We start from the raw sequence: 10,105 nt of genomic DNA, 5'->3' as shown, positions 1-10,105 counted from the left end.
CCCCACACACACACACTAAGACTCCATCTCACACACACATGCTCTAGGAGGAGCATTTTTTCCTACCACCCTTCATCCAACCTTACCCATATGATAAACGATCACCTTAATTTACTTGTATAACATGGACAAATTCCACTTTACTTTAGTAGTTAACAAACTTATCATCTCTACCCTTATAAAAACCGAGTTGGCGATGATGGTGTGCCTGCCATCTTTTAATATAGACCGTCTGATCTATATCTGACGGATAGAAAGCAAACTATGATAATTTTACAAAAGATACATGCACCTCTCTCCACATCCTTATCTTCCACAATCTCATTGCTGAGCAATTAAAAAAAGGAAGTCTCTGGAACAATCTAGCATGGTGGCCGCTGCCGCCTGCCGGCGCCGTCCATCCCCATGCCTCCGCCCAGTCCGACCACTAGTCACCACCATGCTCCACTCCTTCTCACCTTATCTCTCATCTTTCATTTTTTCGATGACATTCTCGAGATACCAGTTTTCCGATAAAATCCTCAAGATATCATGAGTTTTTACACATGGGATTACTCCTACATGGGTCAATCACAACAGGTTTTTTGTAAAAAAATGCATATTGATGTTCCCTGCAATGCACGAGCATCTTGCTTGTAATTATATAACGCAAATCACGAGCAGGAAGTGACAATTTTTTTACACAACCACGTTAACATGGCCACGTAAATTACTAGCTAAAGTATAATACCATTATACTTATATCCCGATGCAAAAGGTTGAGTACATGTCCGAAGAGTAGAGTCACACACACGCACTCTGTCTCTCAGAATCACACACACACACACACACACACACACACACACACACACTAGTTACATGACGCCCACTTAAGCAGACACGTATGTTACAATTTGTGCACCCGCGGGTACACGTGATGGTGCGCATTTATTTAAGCCAGACGGTGAACCCAAACAGTAGCTGCATTCATTCCCCTCCCGCCGCCTCTTCTCTGGTCGCCGTTGATAACCCACAAGTGTAGGGGATCGCAACAGGTTTCGAGGGTAAAGTATTCAACCCAAATTTATTGATTCGACACAAGGGGAGCCAAAGAATATTCTTGAGTATTAACAGTTGAGTTGTCAATTCAATCACACCTGGATAACTTAGTATCTGCAGCAAAGTGTTTAGTAGCAAAGTAGTATGATAGTAATGGTAACGATAGCAACAGCAAAGATAAATGTTTTCGGGTTTTTGTCATAGTTGTAACAGTAGCAACGGAATAGTAAATAAGCGAAGCACAATATATGAAAAGTTCGTAGACAATGGATCAGTGATGGATTATTATGTCAGATGCGATTCCTCATGTAATAGCTATAACATAGGGTGACACAGAACTAGCTCCAGTTCATCAATGTAATGTAGGCATGTATTCCGTAAATAGTCATACATGCTTATGGAAAAGGACTTGCATGACATCTTTTGTCCTACCCTCCCGTGGCAGCGGGGTCCTAGTGGAAACTAAGGGATATTAAGGCCTCCTTTTAATAGAGAACCGGACCAAAGCATTAACACAGAGTGAATGCATGAACTCCTCAAACTACTGTCATCACCGAGAAGTATCCCAATTATTGTCACTTCGGGGTTGTCGGATCATAACACATAATAGGTGACTATAGACTTGCAAGATAGGATCAAGAACACACATATATTGATGAAAACATAATAGGTTCAGATCTGAAATCATGGCACTCAGGCCCTAGTGACAAGCGTTAAGCATAGCAAAGTCATAGCAACATCAATCTCAAAACATAGTGGATACTACAGATCAAACCCTAACAAAACTAACTTGATTACATGGCAAATCTCATCCAACCCATCACCGTCCAGCAACCCTACGATGGAATTACTCACGCACGGCGGTGAGCATCATGAAATTGGTGATGGAGGATGGTTGATGTTGATGACGACGACGAATCCCCCTCTCCGGAGCCCCGAACGGACTCTAGATCAGCCCTCCCGAGAGAGATTAGGGCTTGGCGGCGGCTCCGTGTCGTAAAACGCAATGAAACTTTCTCTCTGATTTTTTCTCCGCGAGATGGAAGATATAGAGTTGGAGTTGAGGTCGGTGGAGGTCCGGGGGGCCCACGAGATAGGGGGCGCGCCCTACAGGGGGGGCGCGCGCCCCTGTCTCATGGACAAGCCCTGGGCCCCCTAGTGTATTTCTTTCGCCCAGAAATTCTTATTAATTCCAAAAAGTGCCTCCGTGGATTTGCAGGTCATTCCGTGAACTTTTCTTTTCTACACATAAAACAACATCATGGTAGTTCTGCTGAAAACAGCGTCAGTCCGGGTTAGTTTCATTCAAATCATGCAAGTTAGAGTCCAAAACAAGGGCAAAAGTGTTTGGAAAAGTAGATACATTGGAGACGTATCAACTCCCCCAAGCTTAAACCTTTGCTTGTCCTCAAGTAATTCAGTTGATAAACTGAAAGTGATAAAGAAAAACTTTTACAAACTCTGTTTGCTCTTGTTGTTGTAAACATGAAAAGCCAGCATTCAAGTTTCAGCAAATATTATGAACTAACCATACTCACAATAACACTTAGGTCTCACAATTACTCATATCAATAACATAATCAGCTAGCTAACCATAATAATAAAACTCGGATGACAACACTTTCTCAAAACAATCATGACATGATATAACAAAATGGTATCTCGCTAGCCCTTTCAGAGACCGCAAAACATAAATGCAGAGCACCTTTAAAGATCAAGGACTGACTAAACATTGTAATTCATAGTAAAAGAGATCCATTCAAGTCATACCCAATATAAACCAATAGTAATGAATGCAAATTATAGTGTGCTCTCCAGCGGGTGCTTTGTAATAAGAAGGTGATGACTCCACATAAAAGTAAATAGATAGGCCCTTCGCAGAGGGAAGCAGGGATTTGTAGAGGTGCCAGAGCTCGATTTTAAAATAAAGATTGAATAACATTTTGAGCGGCATACTTTTGCTGTCAACGCAACAACTATGAGATGGTTGTATCTTCCATACTACATGCATTATAGGCAGTTCCCACGCAGAATGGTAAAAGTTTATACTCCCCAACCACCAACAAGCATCAATCCATGGCTTGCCCGAAACAACGAGTGCCTCCAACAAACAACATCCCTGGGGGAGTTTTGTTTAATTATTTTGATTTGTTTTGATCTTTTTGGATCATGGGATTGGGCATCCCGGTTACCGGCCCTTTCTCGTGAATGAGGAGCGGAGTCCACTCCTCCGAGAATAACCCACCTAGCATGGAAGATATAGGCAGCCCTAGTTGTAACATGAGCTGCTCGAGCATACAAAACAGAATTTCATTTGAAGGTTTAGAGTTTGGCACATACAAATTTACTTGGAACGGCAGGTAAATACCGCATATAGGAAGGTATAGTGGACTCATATGGAACAACTTTGGGGTTTAAGGAGTTTGGATGCACAAGCAGTATTCCCGCTTAGTACAGGTGAAGGCTAGCAAAAGACTGGGAAGCGACCAACTGAGAGAGCGACAACAGTCATAAACATGCATTAAAACTAATTCACACCGAGTACAAACATGAGTAGGATATAATCCACCATGAACATAAATATCGTGAAGGCTATGTTGATTTTGTTTCAACTACATGCATGAACATGTGCCAAGTCGAGTCACTCAATTCATTCAAAGGAGGATACCATCCCATCATACCACATCATCATCATTCTAATAGCATGTTGGCACGCAAGGTAAACCATTATAACTCAAAGCTAATAAAGCATGGCACAAGCAACTATAATCTCTTAATGTCATTGCAAATATGTTTACTTCATAATAAGCTAACTCAGAAATGATGAACTCATCATATTTACAAAAACAAGAGAGGTCGAGTTCATACCAGCTTCTCTCATCCCAATAATTCCATCATATATCTTCATTATTGCCTTTCACTTGCACGACCGAACGATGTGTATAATAATAAGAGTGTACGTGCATTGGACTAAGATGGAATCTGCAAGCATTCAACTCAAGAGAGAAGACAAATAATATGGGGTCTAAGTTAAATAAACAATCAAGCATATGAGAGCCACTAAACATTTTCAATATGGTCTTAGCTCCCAACAAGTAAAAAGAAGAACGAGAAATCTTTTTGGGTTTTCATTTTAATTTCTACTACAAGCATGGAAACTAAACTAACTAATTTTTTGTTTTTTCTCAAGGTTTATCAAACACACAAGAAGAAAACTAGAAAAAGAAAATTAAACTAGCATGGATAATACAATGAAAGAGTATGAGCACCGACGACTAGTGTGTGAACATGAATGTAAAGTCGGTGAGAGATACGTACTCCCCCAAGCTTAGTATTTTGGCCTAAGTTGGTCTAATACCAAGGATCGCCTGGCTGATATCCATAAGTGAAACTGGGGTTGTACTGAGATGCAGCAGCAATCGCCTCCTGAGTTGCAGCGTGTTGGCGAGCTGCCTCCACTCCCCTCTTGTATTCAGCTGCTTCCCCTCTGGTGACAACATATCTTCCTCTTGCCTGATAATCAAAAAGGTAGGGAGCAGGAAGAGTAACAGGGATGACGTTGCGTCTGTCATAGATTAGTCGATAATGGAGGAATTGTTCATTCCTCTCAAGAAAATGATGACTAAACATAGCTTCTTTATCCAAATAAACAGGAGGTATTATCATATCTCCCTCTCATGGGGCTATACCAAGAAAATTAGCCACACGGGTTGCATAAATTCCTCCAAAGAAATTTCCCTTTCTACTATTATTCTGCAACCTACGTGCAACTATTGCCCCCAAGTTATAACCTTTAAAACCTAACACAGCACTCTTGAGGATACTCAGATCAGGTACACACATGTGACATGCTTCATCCTTACCGTTAATACATCTACCAATAAAGAGAGCAAAATAATGTATAGCAGGAAAATAAATGCTCCCTATGGTAGCTTGTGCTATGTCCCTAGATTCTCCCACAGTAATACTAGCAAGAAAATCTCTAAATTCAGATTTGTGAGGATCATTAATATTACCCCACTACAGGAGTTTGCAAGCATTTGTAAAATCCTCTAAGTCCATGGTGTAAGATGTATCATAAATATCAAATAGGACACTAGGAGAATTACGCGTACAGTTATATTTAAACCTCTGCACAAAGAAATCACTCAATTGATAGTACTGAGGACACTTATCTTGTAGGAAGTCCTCTAGCTCAGCATTACGTACATATGCGTCAAATTCCTCCTTGAAGCCTGCTTCGACCATAAAATCGTCGGATGGCCACTCACAAGCTCGTACATATGCGTCCCTCGGCAATTCAACGTCTTGCTCACGTATAGCAATCCTTGGCCCTTTCTTTGCCGAGGAACCACCTTGGTATATTCTCCTAAGCATATTTCTTTTTCTAAAAATTTCTGAAATTTTTAGTAACTTCAAAATAAAAGTGCATAAAACTAAACAAGATTGATAGCAACTACTCCTACAAGTGCCTAGAGCCTATATCATAAATTGGAATTGCTTGGGACCTCAAAAATTTAACATGCAAGCTCAAGAACATGGTCATCTATGTAGCAAAAATTTTCAATGAATAAAGCACTAGAACAAAAACTAATTGGATCAATGGAGGAGTCACATACCAAGCAACAATCTCCCGAAGCAGTTTTGTGAATGGAGCTTGAGCTAAGAGATCGAAAATCACAGCAAAATGAGCTAGAACTCGTGCTTGAGCTGGATGGGGATTTTTTTGGGTAGAAGATGAAGTGTGTGGGTGCTGGCATAAGTGGAGGGGGGCCACCAGGGGCCCACGAGACAGGGGGCGCGCCCTATAGGGGGGGCGCCCTCCACTCTCGTGGCCTCGTGCTTGCCCCTCCTGCAGTGTTTTCAGTGCCTAAAATCCTCAAATATTCCAGAAAAAAGCATACTAAATTTGCAGGGCATTTGGAGCACTTTTATTTTCGGACTATTTTTTAATACACGGATAATTCAGAAAACAAACAGATAATGCTATTTTTGCTTTATTTAATCTAAATAACAGAAAGTAAAAAGAAAGTACAGAAAGTTGTGCCTTCTAGTTTCATCCATCTCGTGATCATCAAAATGAACCCATTAACAAGGTTGATCAAGTCTTGTTAACAAACTCATTCTGAATAGCACGGAACCGGAGAAATTTTGAATAACACTAAGTTACCTCAACGGGGATATGAAAATCCCCAGCAATAAGAATATCATACTTTTTCTTGACAGTAGGGAGAGGAAATTCAAAGCCTCCAAAAATAATAGTTGGAACTTTCTCAATAGTATTTATGCTATGAACTTGGATTTGCTTCCTCGGAAAGTGTATCGTATTCTCATTAGCATTAACATGAAAGGTGACATTTCCTTTGTTGCAATCAATGACAGCTCCTGCAGTATTTAAAAAAGGTCTACCAAGAATAATGGACATACTATCGTCCTCGGGAATATCAAGAATAATGAAGTCTGTTAAGATAGTAACATTCGCAACAACAACAGGCACATCCTCACAAATGCCGACAGGTATAGCAGTTGATTTGTCAGCCATTTGCAAATATATTTCAGTAGGTGTCAACTTATTTAATTCAAGTCTATGGTACAAGGAAAGAGGCATAACACTAACACCGGCTCCTAGATCACATAAAGCAGTTTTAACATAATTTCTTTTTATAGAGCAAGGTATAATGGGTACTCCGGGATCACCAAGTTTCTTAGGTATTCCACCCTTAAAGGTATAGTTGGCAAGCATGGTGGAAATCTTAGTTTCAGGTATTTTCCTCTTATTAGTGATGATATCTTTCATATATTTAGCATAAGGGTTTGTTTTAAGCATACAGTTAAGCGCATGCGTAAAAAAATAGGTCTAATCATTTCAGCAAAGCGCTCAAAGTCCTCATCATCCTTTGACTTGGATGGTTTAGGAGGAAAGGGCATGGGTTTCTGAACCCATGGTTCTCTTTCTCTACCATGCTTCCTAGCAACAAAATCTCTCTTATCATAACATAGATTCTTTGATTATGGGTTATCAAGATCAACAGCAGGTTCAATTTCGATATCATTGTTATTACTAGGTTGAGCGTCTACATGAACATCATTATTAGCATTATCATCAGGTTCATGTTCATCTCCGGATTGTGTTTCAGCATCAGAGATAGAAGTATTATTAGGATTCTCATGTACTTCTACATTAGGTTCACTAGAAGTTTGCAAAGTCCTATCATTCTTCTTTTTCTTCTTCTTAGAAGAACTAGGAACATCTAGATTATTATTCTGAGAATCTTGTTCAATTCTCTTAGGGTGGCCTTCAGGATACAAAGGTTCCTGAGTCATTCTACCAGTTCTAGTAGCCACTCTAACAACAAAGTCATTTTTATTATTTAGTTCAGCAAGCAATTCATTCTGCGCCTTAAGTACTTGTTCAACTTGAGTAGCAATCATGGAATCATGTTTGCTAGTGAGTTTAAGTTCACCTTTAACACTTGCTACATAATCATTCAAGCGTACTATCGTATAAGCATTATTCTTCAATTGTCTACCAACATAATCATTGAAATTTGCTTGTCTATTCATGAAATCATCAAATTCATCTAAGCATGGGTTATGAAATTTAGTAGATGGGATTTCATCTTTATCATATCTAGAGAGAGAATTTACCTTTACTACCTGTGTCGGGTTATCAAGACAATGGGGTTCTTCAACAGGCGGTATATTAAGACCATGCATTTCTTCAATAGGAGGTAAATTCTTAACATCTTCAGCTTTAATACCTTTTTCTTTCATTGATTTCTTTGCCTCTTGCATATCTTCAGGACTGAGAAATAAAACACCTCTCTTCTTCGGAGTGGGTTTAGGAATAGGCTCAGAAATTGGCTCAATTGGTTCAGGAATTTCTTCAGGAATTGGCTCACGGAGAGTCCAATTATTTTCATTAGTCAACATATTATTCAATAGTAATTCAGCACCGTTGATTGTTCTTTCCCTAAAAACACAACCAGCACAACTATCCAAGTAATCATTGGAAGCATCGGTTAGTCCATTATAAAAGGTATCAAGTATTTCATTTTTCTTAAGTGGATGATCAGGCAAAGCATTAAGTAATCGGAGGAGCCTCCCCCAAGCTTGTGGGAGACTCTCTTCTTTGATTTGCACAAAATTATATATTTCTCGCAAGGCAGCTTGTTTCTTATGAGCAGGGAATATTTAGCAGAGAAGTAATAAATCATATCCTGGGGACTATGCACACAACCGGGAGCAAGAGAATTATACCAAGTTTTAGCATCACCCTTTAATGAGAACGGAAATATCTTAAGGATATAAAAATAGCGAGAATTCTCATCATGAGTAAACAGGGTAGCTATATCATTCAACTTGGTAAGATGTGCCACAACAGTTTTAGATTCAAGGCCATAAAAAAGGATCAGATTCAACTAAAGTAATAGTCTCATGATCAACAGAGAATTCATAATCCTTATCAGTAACACAGATAGGTGAAGTAGCAAAAGTAGGGTCAGGTTTCATTCTAGCATTAAGAGACTATTGCTTCCATTTAGCTAATAATTTCTTAAGATCATATCTATCATTGCAAGCAAAGATTTCCCTAGCAGCTTCTTCATTCATAACATAACCCTTAGGAACAACAGGCAATACATAATCATTGGGAGAACCTTCATCATCACTATCATCAATAACAGCATCTTCAATATTTTCATTCCCCCCTAACTCTAGCAAGTTGTTCATCAAGAAATTCACCTAATGGCAAAGTAGTATCACGCACAGAAGTAGTTTCATCATGCTTAGCAGAAGTGGCATCATCAATAACATGCGACATATCAAAATTCAAAGCAGTAGCAGTTTTAGGTGTCGCAAGCCTACTAATAACGGAAGGAGAATCTAGTGCAGAGCTAGATGGCAGTTCCTTACCTCCCCTCGTAGTTGAGGGCAAAATCTTCGTTTTAGCGTCTTTCAAGTTCTTCATAGTGATCAACAGATATAAATCCCAAGTGACTCAGAGAATAGAGCTATGCTCCCCGGCAACGGCGCTAGAAATTAGTCTTGATAACCCACAAGTGTAGGGGATCGCAACAGCTTTCGAGGGTAAAGTATTCAACCCAAATTTATTGATTCGACACAAGGGGAGCCAAAGAATATTCTTGAGTATTAGCAGTTGAGTTGTCAATTCAACCACACCTGGATAACTTAGTATCTGCAGCAAAGTGTTTAGTAGCAAAGTAGTATGATAGTAATGGTAATGGTAGCAACAGTAAAGATAAATGTTTTTGGGTTTTTGTAATAGTTGTAACAGTAGCAACGGAATAGTAAATAAGCGAAGCAAAATATATGAAAAGTTCGTAGAGAATGGATCAGTGATGGATAATTATGCCGGATGCGATTCCTCATGTAATAGCTATAACATAGGGTGACACAGAACTAGCTCCAGTTCATCACTGTAATGTAGGCATGTATTTCGTAAATAGTCATACATGGTCATGGAAAAGAACTTGCATGACATCTTTTGTCCTACCCTCCCGTGGCAGCGGGGTCCTAGTGGAAACTAAGGGATATTAAGGCCTCATTTCAATAGAGAACTGGACCAAAGCACTAACACATAATGAATACATGAACTCCTCAAACTACTGTCATCACCGAGAAGTATCCCGATTATTGTCACTTCGGGGTTGTCGGATCATAACACATAATAGGTGACTATAGACTTGCAAGATAAGATCAAGAACACGCATATATTGATGAAAACATAATAGGTTCAGATCTGAAATCATGGCACTCAGGCCCTAGTGACAAGCGTTAAGCATAGCAAAGTCATAGCAACATCAATCTCAGAACATAGTGGATACTAGGGATCAAACCCTAACAAAACTAACTTGATTACATGGTAAATATCATCCAACCCATCACCGTCCAACAAGCCTATGATGGAATTACTCACGCACGATGGTGAGCATCATGAAATTGGTGATGGAGGATGGTTGATGATGACAACGGCAACGAATCCCCCTCTCCAGAGCCCCGAACAGACTCCAGATCAGCCCTCCCGAGAGAGATTAGGGCTTGGCGG

The sequence above is a fragment of the Triticum dicoccoides genome, chromosome 2B (genome assembly GCF_002162155.2).
Source record: "Triticum dicoccoides isolate Atlit2015 ecotype Zavitan chromosome 2B, WEW_v2.0, whole genome shotgun sequence".
Classification (NCBI taxonomy): Eukaryota; Viridiplantae; Streptophyta; class Magnoliopsida; order Poales; family Poaceae; genus Triticum; species Triticum dicoccoides.
The sequence above is the reverse complement of the archived record's forward strand: the minus strand, read 5'-3'. Positions refer to the sequence as shown.